Source organism: Crocuta crocuta, unplaced genomic scaffold (assembly GCF_008692635.1).
Source record: "Crocuta crocuta isolate KB4526 unplaced genomic scaffold, BGI_CrCroc_1.0 scaffold164, whole genome shotgun sequence".
NCBI classification, from domain to species: Eukaryota; Metazoa; Chordata; class Mammalia; order Carnivora; family Hyaenidae; genus Crocuta; species Crocuta crocuta.
Window position 1 is genome coordinate 1399902 of NW_027530016.1, and position 14177 is coordinate 1414078.

Consider the following 14177-nt stretch of genomic DNA (forward strand, 5'->3'; position numbering starts at 1 on the left):
GGGAAAAAAAAAAAAAAAAAAAAAAAAAAAAAAAGTTGATATTGATCAGGACAGGGAAAAAGTAATTCTGGCCAAAGCGAGCAGGCCAGCTCCATGTTTTGTCCCTTAGTACATTCCTTATAAGCCTAATTTTTTTTCCCACCTGCAACTGTAGCTCATTATATTTGCTCTGACGTCTAAGAAATCCTCCTCCCAAACATGGCATTGACAGCAGTAATTTTCAAACTTCGGTGAGCATCAAAATTACCTGGGGGCTTGTTTAAAAATTGCAAATACCCTGAACCCACCATCAACCTGTGCAATCAGAAGATCTGGAAGAAAGGCCCAGACATGTGTTTTCAGTTCACAGGTGATTCTGGTGCCCACCAGAGCCTCTTGCAACTGAAGTTCAGGATCCAGGTCCCAGCACTAGTTACTTCTTGGCAGATAAACAGCTAACCCTGGCTTTGGGTTTTGAGTCCACAAACAAGTGCGGGTTAAATCATGTATATATCTCCTCACTGGAAGTCACTAGTTATTGTTCTCCACACCAACATTCATCATCTCAGTGACTGGGGATAAGTCTCTGAGCCTTTTTTGCAAAATAGGGGTGGTCCTATTTAACTTGCAGAATTGTGGGAAGGACTGGAGAAAATACCTATAAATTATGCATCTAGTAAAACATTTGAAACATGGAAGGAATTTGATTAAAACAGCAGTTTTTGTTATTAGTTATTTATGAATAGCTGAGGATGATCTGACAGTATATTTGGACAGTTTATCCTTGAGTAACCAGGAATAAACGGTCTAGATTTATACTGGTGAGCTGTATGACACATGGTATTATCCAACTGATGGATCATTTGGGAGTCCTGATGAAGGGTGAGGTGACGGAGGTGCCAGAGGATTTAGAGGGTACTCTCACTCATGCCTTAGTGAGCAGGACTATGCCACGTCTTCCAGCTGACTGCTGATCCTCAGAGAGGAGCAGACTCCCTCTCAGCCCCAGCCGTGTCTAGAAGTTCCAATTTTGATCTTTATTTCCCCCCAAATAACCAGAAATTTAGCAAGCAGGGGAAAACCTTAAAATATTCATATTGTGAGTTGTTTTGTTTAGAGAACATATATACCAAAAGGATCTAAACATCATAGCTATCCATTGCTCTATCTCACGTTACTATAGGAAACTGTTCTGGGATCTACTCTCTCTAAGGCTGGTGCTCAGGTTAGCACACACTGCTGGCCCTGGCTTTAACCCTTGAGGAGAATATGCACAAATTAGGATAATGGAAGCAAAACTTAGGTCTCCCATCAGTGTTACTCAAAATCAGCTTCTCTCACTGCAAAGTCAGCAGGTGGGCCTACCCAATGCATCTCTTGTTTCGAATGGATCAAAAGCAATGATTTTACTAAGTCAAATCCTTATTCCTAAAAATATGTATGTTAAAAAATCTCCCACCTTCTCATTTCAATACCTCAAAACTGGCTTCTTTTCCTATATACCAGTCTTCCAAAGTGGCTGTGTGACTCTCTGGTTTTAAACTCTTTTGAAAAGTGTGGCAGCCGTACCGTATCATTAAGCCATACCATTTCTGATAATGTGAAATGTGGATGACACTCAGCCTCAGTGTTTGGAGGAGTCCATTGTCCTGCCACTTAAAACTGGCTCAGAACCCAGGTAGGGGCATCAAGAGGTAAGAAAGCCTGCTCGGGAGAATCCAAGAGAATCATTAGCTATCAAAATGGTTTCTCTTCACCGCCAAAAATTCTTCCCATCGGGAAACAGATTTCTTTGCTCTGGTATCAGGAGAATCCCTGTAATTTGCTGCAATATTAGCTGTGCAGCTTGCTCCCCACACAATATATTCACAGGTAATCTCATAATCATATTTATATAAACAGACATCCCCCCGCCAAAAAAGCTGTGCAAATTGAACAAGATGCTGAACATAGTATTTCTGACTTGATTCTTCAACCCTGATGATTCAGAGAAGTGCCTTATTATAGCTTCTGATTCCTCGGGGGGGGGGGGAAATGATGCTACTGTTCCCAGATGACGAAGCCCAGTTGCTACAGGTAGAAGAATAGAGGAGACTAGTTTTTTTTTTTAAATTTTTCCACTGAAAGCTTACTATTCATCGGCCTTGGTCCTGTGACGCAGCTTTTTCTCTAGGCTGATGTCTTGACACTTTTCCTAAAGTAGAAGAGCTCCCAGCTAGTGTTTGATGTTGTGCTGCCTCTTGGCAGGTGAGACCCTTGAATTCTCAGCTTGTGATGGCCCGCGTTAAGGCAGGATTAAATATCTTAAATAGCTCATTTAAAATTTTTATCATATTGTTATCGTATTTTTCAAAATCTATGGGGAAAAGAGTTTCTTCCTTATACAACCAGTATCAAATGCTCATTCTAACCTACTGGCAGAGGAGGACCTCTGAGGGTCTTCACTCCCCCTCAGCCTTAGCTATGCCGAGATGACCTTAAAGACTCACCCCTGTTAGCAGAGCAAGGGCCTTCTTTTCTTGAATCACCTTTTGGAGAGCTACTTCTCCGGAGAAGAGGGGCTTCCTGAAAAGCCTCCTTCCACTTCTAAATGTTGGAATAAGCAGAGCCTAGTCTCCCGCCCTCCTGTCTTCCCCACCTGGGCTCACTCCCTGGCCCATCACACCAGTCTCCATGGCTTAAATGCCACCAACGTGCCAATGATTACCAAATGTGTGTCTCCAGTCTCCACTTTCTGGAGTTCTAGATTCATGTGCCAACTGCCCTCCCTATATTGATGCTGGATGTGGAATTTGGGGCTCCAGATCACAGTGTCCAGAGTAGAAGAGCTTTATTTCCACAGCCCTACTACCTTATCCTTCAACCAAACCTACCTACTCCTTCCAGATCTTATCTTTGTTCAGGAAAACAGTATCATTATCTACCCAGTGTCCTTGATTCCTTTTTCCTCATCCCCACAGTCAAGCCATCCCCTAGGTCCTTCAGATCTCACCACGAAGGTAGATCATGATGGGACCCACTTAGTTCTCGACAGCCAAGTCCAGGCACGCCATTCTCTGCGACTCCTGCAAGAGCTTCCTGTCTCCATGCTTCTTCGAGGGATTGTTATAAGATGTAAATCAGACCCCAATTCTGCTTACCATCTTCCAAGGGCTTCCTACTTCACTTATGATAAACTTCAAAAGTATCCCCCTGGTTTACAAAGGCCTGTGTGACTTGGCCCTTGCCTGTCTTTCCATTCTGTTTTCTTCCTTGTTCTTCAGCCCCACTGGCCTTTTTATTGTCTTCCACACACCAAGTTCATTCCTTTCTCAAGGTTGCACTAGCCGTCTAAAATGCTCTTCCCCTTCATTCACCCAAGACTGGTTCTTTGTCTTCAATTATAGTTCATCTTAAATGTCACTTCCTCAAAGAGACCTTTCCTAACCACACAATGCAAAGTGGCTCAACCAATTCTTTTGTGTTCTATCACACTATTTTCTGTAGGGTCTTTATTACTTCCTGGATTTATTTTTGAATGTTGTTGTCTGCCTCTCCCCACTGAAATGTAGGCTTTATGGGAGCAAAAACCTTGCCCTTTCAATGTTTCATTCTCTCTCATATATTTGGCTTCTAAAAAAATGCCTAGCTAACACATAAGTAATGCAATTACATGTGCCCATGTGTTTGGATGTGTATGTGAATGTATTGTATCTATAAATGAATGGACAAATCAGTCATTTACACGTTAGTGTGAATTATTTAAATCATATGGCTTTCTTCTTAACATCTTCTAGAAACAAGTAAGAAAGTTATGATCGAGGAAATTGAGCAGTAGATACTTTTATAGTGTGGCTTATTCTTGAAGACTATATCTGGGTAGATTATTGTAGGAAGGGCAAGGGTAACTTGAGAGCACTGAGTCTCCTCTTTCGTAATCTGGCTATGATGGGAAGTATGATGAGGAGCAAGATACTTTTGTCTCTTTGTTTATTCTTTTCTCTGCTATCATCCCTGTTTTTCAGATCCAGAACTCAGGCCAATACTTTTAAAACTTTAGGTATATTTTGTGTAGTACTAATTAGGCATTTTTCGATAGCCTGACTGGGGACCATAACTAGGTTACATCAGATTGTTTCTATGGAAAGCAGGCTCAAAATTCAAGAGGAATTAATGCAAAAAGTTTAGAACTCAGCCATTTTTGTCCTAGGCACTACTTGTAGCACACACTCTTTCAGCTTACAATTATTTACTTGGATGAAATTGGGTATACTGGGTCAAGACATTCCAGCTTCTGTATCACATTCCAAACACACATGTTCATCTCTTGCTCCTGTTGGAATCAAGGAGAAGCAAGCATTCTTCCTTACAGACAAAACTCTTAGATGTTAATGAGTTGGGAATATTTTTACCTCACTCAGTCTGCCTTGGTCGTGCTCCATACATCTTGATTAGGCTTGTGCCTGAAGCTGGCCTACTGCCCTCCGTATCTTCCCATAATGGGTGTTCTAAGGCTGCTTCTCAGCCTTTGGCATTGTTAGACTTTGCTGTTCACTCCCAGGGTTTTGAATACCCTTTGAGTTTTGTCAAGTAGGCATTATTTCACTGTAGACATTTTAAATCGTGAAGAGAAAGAAAAGAGATGATCTTAGGCATTTTTCCCATTCTGTATATAGAACCTTTTTTAAAAAAATAAAACCTTATTTTAGGGAAAATGTATGCTATTTTTAAGTTACATTACTTCCAGATTTCTAAATACCATAGGAAGAATTTGATAAAAAAAAAACTAGTTCTACTAGCTGTTCACTATGTTTGCTTGCTGCAATGTCATGAATATGCACCAAGGAGGTAAAGAGCTTTAGAACTATAGGTGTAGAGCTTTAGAACTGAATGCAGGAAGCTGGACTTCTGACCATTACTCATTGTGTGACTAGAATCAATTGTTTGACTCAGCCTTGGTTTTCCTGCCTGTAAAACAGGCATGATGATATATAGTAATTTTTTTTAATTTTCTAAAACTTTTTATGTTTTATTTATTTCTGAGAGCAAGAGAGACAGAACATGAGCAGGGGAGGGGCAGAGAGAGAGGGAGACACAGAATCCGAAGCAGGCTCCAGGCCCCATGCTGTCAGCACAGAGCCCAACACAGGGCTCGAACTCATAGACCACAAGATAATGACCCGAGCCGAAGTCAGATGCTTAATTGACTCAGCCACCCAGGTGCCCCGATGATACATGGCAATTTAAGCAGAACTGATGAGAGGATTAAGTAATATGGATCTCAGAGCACTTTGCTTACCAAAAATTGCTATAAATCCAGGAAATCATCATTCTCTACACTGACATCAACTCTCAAAATGTCAAACGGAATAGAAACCATCAGAAAATGAGAATGAATAGGAGAAGTATTATGATCAGGGATGGAAACTTTTAAAACTTTACCACTGCACTGTGTGCTAGGCATGCACACTGTATTTACATTATCTATTATTTTATTTAGATCATATTGTTAAGTGATAGGAAGTGATTTTTGTCTCCTCTGAGATTTTTTTGTCCCTGAGACCCAATCCTTCTCTAAAAATGAATTTATTTTTTACCTCTTTGGCATTGTGCTAGAAAACATTGCAGAAAAAAAAAAAAATTATGCATGGTTAACATGTTTTGGTTTTTAGCTTCCTAACCTCTAAAAACTCTGAAAACTACAATATTGTAGAGTACACTTGAGTACCAAAGACATTACAATTTATAAAATCCCACTGCTTTATTTCCCAGGGGATCCTAACATAACTAATATAGTCAGACAGGTTGTATAGACAGCGGTGTCTCTGTTTAAGTCCCTTTATCACGTAAAGAGAGCACAAATATCATCAGTTACATTATGAAATTAAGGCCCAAAGAGAATAAATAAATGATTTGCTCATATTCAGTCCAAGTGTCAATTGATGACAAATTGTGTCTCTCATTATAATCTGGTACTCAACCACTCTATTTTTTTATGTGGATTTTTTATATGGATTTATTTTTAGAGTAAGCATTCCATACTTTCTCACATATCTTATACTTTGTGGGAAATTACTTCTCTCTTTGCTTCAATTTAGTATTTCCAACTTTTAAAGCATGCCACAGTAGGATTATGTTCAAGCATTTTGAGGTCAGGCATGATCATTATTCCTTTGGCACAGAAAACACCTGGTGGAGTACATGCTTCAGGAAATTACAGAAATGGTAAAGGCCTATTTCTATACCCATAAACACTTAGCATTTCCTACATGTAACAACTTAGAGGAGGTATGGTCATTCTGGGCCGAGACCAAAGCTTTCGGTGATATACATGGCTGACTAGACACCTGGGTCAGGACCAGGAAGGACATATCTCCCAGCAGATGTACTGGCAACTCTGGAAATCAAGCCCAGTTTTCTAGGTCTCTGAGCAGAAGTAGAAGCCTGTGAGTAGAATCACTAGCTAGGAACAACTATCCAAGACATCTGTCAGTACACACACCCAGTCTACCCCCTGCTTAACAACAGAGATGGGGTCAGAAGGAAACACAGCATGTCGCACAAATCAGATACTCTTTGCAGGGTAAGTTGTATTCAGCCATTCTGAAATCCCACACCCATCTGATCTACCCTGGAGAACAACGAGGAATCAGATTGATACAATCATTTCCACTCTCTCCATCCTACTTCAGATAGATTTGGTACTTTGGTTTCTGGGTTCACGAATTAACCAGTTAACAGTCTCAATATCATAAAAATTATGCAAAATCTTCTTGTAGGGGGTGTTCATGCATATCCACAAGAAGGTATAAAAGAACATGAGCTTCAAAGTCAGGTAGACGTGAGTTCAAAACCACCCACCCCACTTACAGGATGTAGGACACCTCTAGAAGCAAACTGCTGTCAACCTTCGTTCATTAACCTGAAAAATAGTAATGGGGACAGGAAAATCTCACAATTGTAGTGAGGATGACATAAAAGCACCTTTATCAAGTAGCCAGCACAGGGCCTAGCATATAATTGATGCTCAAAAAAAAATTAGATCTCTTTTCCTTTCTACTTCAAGGTACTGATAAATAGTCTTAGGCCTTCTGGTATTTAGCTCAGCTATATCACAGCAAGTGAAAAATAGCAAACCAAGTAAATTCACAGCCCATCTTCATTATTTGGTCCTATGTTAGGAATTCTGGTGAGGTGGACATTCTCAGCTGTGTTCCTGTTTCCTGCCATTTTACTCTGAGCTTTACACTCCACATTGGCATTTCAACTCAGACGCAGGTTGAAGAGGAAGTACCAGAGCTACATATTATGTGTATACATATTTAATTAGGCGATTAACATTTCACATCAGCTTAAATGGGAATGAAAACAGAATTGCTTTACTCTGAGCCAGGGTTTCCCCGTGGCTATAGTGTTGGTTCCCCCAGGAGCCACCGAAAGGGCAGGTATATTTTGTTTCCAGATACCTAAATAAGCAGTCAGTTTCTTTGCCACCACGAAAGGTCACGACTGCTGAAAATGGGCCCTCTGATCGTAGTCGGGCCAAGAGGCAGAGCCACCCAGGGACATGGCCAGAGGTGCAGCACCAGGCAGCCCTAATCAGAGGGCTTTCCACAGGACCTTTTCTCACCCTCACGCCAGTGACCAGCCAGCTGGAGGTAAAACACGCGAAACATTCCAGCACACTTTCTCACGAACAGATGATGTCATAGGAGTTGAGGGAAGCTTACAAAAGCAAGCATTTTTAAGGACAGAGCAAAACAAAGGAAGGCTGGATACCAGATTTCACAAGATTCACTCCATAAATGGCACAGGACTGCCTGTTATTCTAAACTAAAACACAGTGGGGAATAGACTAAGTGCAGCAGACCCAAAGCGTTTTTGTAAAAACCTGGGAAACACCCATTTCGAAACTACTTGAATCCTTTATTCTTTTTTTTTAATGTTTTATTTATTTATTTATTTATTTTTTTACAAATAGTTTATTGTCAAATTAGTTTCCACATAGCACTCAGTGCTCATCCCCACAAGTGTCCTCCTCCATGCCCATTCTTACGGCCCAAAGGAAGAGTCTGTATTTAGTACTTATAAGGTGTCTTTTGTTGGCGATTACAATCCTTGATATGTCTCAAGGGGCAGCACTGCATGGGTCCCTGGCACGGAGCACAAGGCTGGAGGGGGACCAGGATGCTGACAATGATGTCATCTGCCAGGGGGTGGCCCCAGGGAGCTGAGAATGCAGCACGAGTTATGCCCGATGGGACATAAGCCTGTCTTTGGATTAGTGCCCCCATCCCACTCCAACCACCTTCACTCAGTCCCACAAAACTCACAGTGTAAACGAAAGAAAGCTAAAAATATTTCACCCCAGTCTTTTCTGGGCCTTCTTGCATAGTCTAGGTCAGACGAAGCGAGGATATGGACAGAAACATCATGCTGTTCAGGGGTGAGTGTGTGTCTATGGCGCTGCGTTGTATTCAGAGAGCTGGTGTTATGAATGTGCAAAGCAAATGAATGTAAATTTCCTCTCCTTTTTATTCTTGAGGTATATTCCAAAGGGAAGAAAAGCCTCAAGTGTGCTGATGACCTCAGGCCTGTTTGCTCCAAGGGGATTAACAAGAGCATGGGTCTCTTACAAGTGACTTGGAGATAATGCCGAGGTGGTAACCTTCATTTCTCCCTTCTCATATGTGAAAATAAGATAGTGAAAATGAAATATTTCAAGAACCACTGTTCTGCATTTTTTTTCTTTTAAGTTCAGGCCTCAGGCTGCATTTTTAAACAATGTTAAAATGTTTAAACATTTTAACATGGGCATAATTTAACGTGTGGGCATAATTTATATACGATGAAAGTCATCCATTGACGTATACAGTTCCGGGATTTTGTGAGCAAATCTACAGTGCCCCGCAACCAGTATTACCCTAATCGAGCTTTGGCACCTCACGTCACCCCAGTAACACCCCTCTTGGCCACGGACAGGTAACCCCCACCTCTACTTTCAGCCACTAATGTCACTTTCTAAGACCCCACAGATTCTTCGTCTTTCAGCTTTTCACAAGGCCCAATATAAAAATACCATGGATCCTCCACACGATAGTAACTGTACTTTAGTAATACATACATGTAGGGATTTACTTCCACAAGATTTTAAGATAATTTTTGTTTTCTTCACCACAAAATCTCTACAGACGTTTGCAAACTATAGGTATGAGATATTTTTGGTCATTATTGCTTTGTGCATAGATTTGTGCACCCTTTAAGACAATCCCACTACCCTCCCCCATACTCCCCAATAGTAACCTTAGCTCATATACTTGAAGTTGCTAGAGGAAAATAGCACACAGTTGTATTCAGAATCAGCACTGTGAATCTTGGGGTAACACCCCTGTTTAATGATCTATGGAGGCTACATATCCTTGGCCAATTCAGTCAGGTAATCCTAACACACTGCAAATGAGGCAACTCCCCTGTGTTCAGCTTCTTACTCTTCTCCCTCGCCCCAGCTGTCACCCTGTAGACCCTCGTCCAGCTCAAATCCATGAAAACCATTAGGAAGAGAGTAGAGACCAGGGCCTAGAACAGAGGCTATGAGCATTGTCTCCCTGCACACAGAATATCATCACTGAATTCAAAAGGAAAAACAGTGGGCTATAAAAAGAAAAAAAAGCAGAACCTAATTGCCATGTCATGGGCACTGCATGAGCCACAAAGTGAATTTAAAGCCCACTGGTATTTTTAGAAGGGAAGGCAAATAAAATGGTAATTCAATTTAAAAAGCAAATCTTACATGTGACTGTAAAAGCATTTTAGTATCTGTTGGGGATAGTGCATATCCTAGACATGAAATCATGGTACTTGGCATTTAAGCACAAAGCCAGCTGGAAATCCATCACTGCCTCCCCTGGCACACAGACCTCACATCCTGCCTTTTCCCAGGAATGAAACATAAGCTATACATTATCAGTTTATACTCTGCTTCATTCCAGAAAAAGGACTTAAATCCACAAAATGCCTCCCGTTCTTCAGCCCCCTTTTCTGGTGCATGACCCAGAAATGCCAAATCTGTTGGTGGCCGTATTTGATAACTTTTGTTTAACTCAGCACAGATAAATCCTATATTTTGTGCTAAGGAGAAAACAGCTCACTTTGGATCTGTTATTTACAATCAGGAAATGATGTGTTGTGTTTGTTTCCTTCCCCGCCCCTCCCGCTCCCCCTCTGGAGCCCAGGGGGCTTTTTGACAGGGTCCCCCATAAATTGTAAGCTATTATTAGGTTATTACTGCAAAAACTCGTGGGTTGAGACAACAAGCAAGCCTTGCTGTGGTTCCAAGCTGAAATGATCCCCACTGGGGTCCGCAAATGGAGCCAGCAGAGGACAAATTTTACCTTGTCATTCCTGAGTTAGAGTTGTAAAACAACAACTAACCACCAGTGCACAAAAAGATCATGAAAACGTCCCTCCCTGAAGGATTCTTTGTAGGATGTTGCTCCAGATGGCTGAAAAATGGCAAAGCAAAAGCCCTAAACTAACCCACTCGTCCAATTAAAGGACAGCTGGTCAGGCTGCTCAGAGAGGGGTCAACACCCAGGGTGAGACTGCATCAGAAGTGTTCCCAGGTGCTGCCCATCCTTTTATCTGTTTCTGTCTGTGCTTCCCCAGTTCCACATGTAGGGAGACAAGGGTCAAACCACCTAGAACCACCTGACATTGATAACTTCAAGATCAAGTCTTCTTTTCCTGAGAGTACCGATTAAGCCCTTTCTTTTACAACGTCTACACCTGAGCTCAGTCTACAGAGGACTATCAGTGAGAAGTAAGATTCAAAAGAAAAAATTATGTTCTGACAGATAATGCCAGGAAGTGCAAACTGAGTGTGAGACTATGTAGCGTTGTTGATCATCAGATATTCAACTGGTGTTCCCTCTACAGGAGTCATTAGGCATTAAAAAAGAGATTAATACTATTTTTTAACCATGAGATCAAAGGAAGCAGTATGATACAGTGGCAAAGCATAGGATTCAGAACTATGTTGCATGTGTTTTCATTCATGTATTCTACAAATATTTAGTAAGTACCTACTAAGTAGTAGACCCAGTTCAACATGGTAGATATAGAGGGATAAACAAAAACAGATGTTTAATCCCATGAAGTTCATACTCCAGGAGAAGAAAACAGCTACCTAACAAAAATAGGATAAAGTTTCAGATAGCAATGAGGGTGAACATTGTTGAGAAGATAAAACAGGATCATGGAATCCTGGAATCAAGAGCATGCATATTCTATACACATGGAGGGATATTTTAATAGGGTAGTAGGATTCCTTTAACCACTGATCTTTGGCAAACTACCTACTCACTCAAACCTCTAGTTGTCCCCCTGCAAACTTATCCAGGCAGTTCTAACCTTCGAAATTATGAAAAGTTATTACTTTTTCTTGGTCTATTCCTTTAAATAACCTCTTTGCATTTTTTTGTGGTTTACTTTCCTCTCTGGCTGTGACTGTGAGCTGTGACTCTCACCCCTCCTACCACATCTGTTCTTAGGGGACAGTACCCAATTGCCCTGGGTTTTTCTCCCCAATACTTCTTCCCTTCCCAATCTAAATGTTCCGTGTTAGTTACTACTTTGGAATATCCAACAAATGATCCACATTAAGGCATCGGTGATGAATGTATGATTTGATGAAGGCAGGGCATTTACATGTAACACGAAGTGTTTCAACAGACCACACTGGCATAGCTTCATTGTTTTAAAAGTACATTTGTGGAAATTATCTCTTTGGTATCCACAGCAGCCCTGGAAGTTAGGCAATCTAGATGTGTGATCAGGCGCAGAGCATGGAATGATAATCTGGCAAGAATGGGATCTGATGAAGGATCCTGGCACCAAGCCTCAAGCATGAGGACCCGNAGTGTGATCAGGCGCGGAGCATGGAATGATATCTGGCAAGAATGGGATCTGATGAAGGATCCTGGCACCAAGCCTCAAGCATGAGGACCCGGGCACCAGGAATCACAGAATGTGGATTCTAGGCCCACCCCTGCGTTCACATTCCTTCTGACTCCTAGGGCGCTTCAGCTTCCTCCCCTGAAAAAAACACAGCACCTCACCCCCACACCCACTGAATTGTCAGACAGAATAGTAGAACATCTATGGAAGAGCTCTGAAAGCTCTTAGATGTAAAAATAAGAAATTTCTGTCAAAAGTCATTTTAAAAGTATCTACCAAGAGCAGTGCTAGGTGCCTGGGAAAGAGACACGAACAAAACTGGACATTAGAGCTCAGCCTCATCACGTATCCTTAGCAGCCTGGACAGAGCTCTACACCTTACTTTCTAGCCTCTGCATGACAAATTACATCTCTAGTAAGAACCCAGGTACAAGTGATGAAAGACTTGGGTATTATATACCTTCCCAGAAATCTCAAGAGCACAGAGCTCTCAACAAACGAATACGCAAAGTAATTTTGTGGGCCGAAGTCAATGGAATATACTATTAGTAGATATAATATAGTGTTGCTGTAACACAGATACAGAATTTAGAGAGGATTTTGGCCTTGTTGCCCAGTCCATCATTGACTGACAGGAATGGTTTAAAGGAAACAAAGACCCATACATCTCTCCCCTTCACAACTGGTCCTCAGAAAACATTTACAGTGGACAAAGTTTGTTGTTTCAATATTCTCTTTCCATTTTATGGCCTGTTCAGAGTACCTTCCCAACTCTAAACTCCAGGCCAGCTCCTGATAGCCAGGAAACCTGTTCATTACTTCCACCCCCTCCTCACCCTGACCCCTGCTGAGATGCACCTGCTGTATATATAGTATTATGATGCCTTCCCTCTTAGGATCCCACTTCCATAGCCCTGACCACTGAAAGGACCAGAAAAGGCTGAAAATCAACCCTCCATCTCTTCCCAGACAGACTCTATTATTTAGACAAGACTTTTTAAAAGTGTAGATTATCACTTTAATAAGGTAGTAAATAATACATTCTCTTCGTGAATAAAATGGGAAATATTAATAACACCAAATAAAAACTCATCCAGCAATCCCACCATCCATTTGCATTCTTGTATCTATAATTTCATTTTAAAATCCTGGTATGTTTAAATAAATTCACAAAAATGTGTATACAAGGCATATCAAATATTTACCTACACTTTTTAATGGACTCATACTAGGCACAGTTATACAAACGTTTTTCACTTAGCAGTGTATCATGAACATGCTAAAGTATCATTAATCATAATTTTAACAGCTGCACACTAAAATTGTAATTTTACCGGAAATGACTGTTTCCAGTTTTTCTCTAGCATAAAAATTATACACTGACCACCCCCATACATAACCTTTCATATGTACATAATTACTTCTAAATCACCAGAAGTAGAATTGCTGGATCAAAGATTTTGTGCATTTTTAAGACTTTTGATAGACATATACACCTTTTTGGGCCTCATGATTAATCCATAGGAATAAACTAATGGAAGAAAGTTCTACCACGTCAAGACAAAGTAGGAGCAGAAATAGGAGAATGAGAACTTTGAGAACTTTCCAGAAGGCTCTCAACTCCCACCTGTCAAGTATCACCTGCTGCCTCCAGTGCTGGGCTGAAGTTGTATATAGTGACCTTTACTAATTTTTATTTAAAAATATTTTTAATGTTTATTTTTGAGAAAGAGAGACAGACCAGAGAGAATGTGAGCAGGAGAGGGGCAGAGAGAGACACACACACAGAATCTGAAGCAGGCTCCAGGCTCTGAGCTGTCAGCACCGAGCCCGACACAGGGCTCAAATTCATGAACCATGAGATCATGACCTGAGCCGAAGTCAAACACTTAACTGAGCCACCCTGCAGTGGTCCAGCTGTGACCTTTACGGTTCATTGAGATGACTCCATTTGCCTGCTTTTAATAGTGTCCACGCTTTCCTGCACTTATAATGCACAAAGCAAACCCTTTCAAAAAGAGGTTTACGAGGAATAAATAACGGGGTAAATATCCACAGGACACAGGCATATGTTGGGTGTCCTCGGTGTATTGTCTAGATCTGTAGACTTTGAGTTACACCAGTACAGCCCAGCTGAAAGGAAAGTTCTCTTGTAACCTGTAAGGCTACCTGGAAGTGAGAGTGAGCGTTTCTGTCTTCTCCAAGTTATAGTGCAGTCTTTCCGTCGGGCCCCACTCAGCTACCTCCAGTTCTAGCAAAGCTTG

General features: G+C 41.2%; 1 protein-coding gene across 4 annotated transcripts in view; it reads left to right on the forward strand.

The window, feature by feature from the left end:
* The window catches only part of SLC8A1 (solute carrier family 8 member A1), a 386260-nt gene that overhangs the window by 354265 nt on the left and 17818 nt on the right, over positions 1-14177 (forward strand). The gene's annotated exons all lie outside the window — the stretch shown is intronic.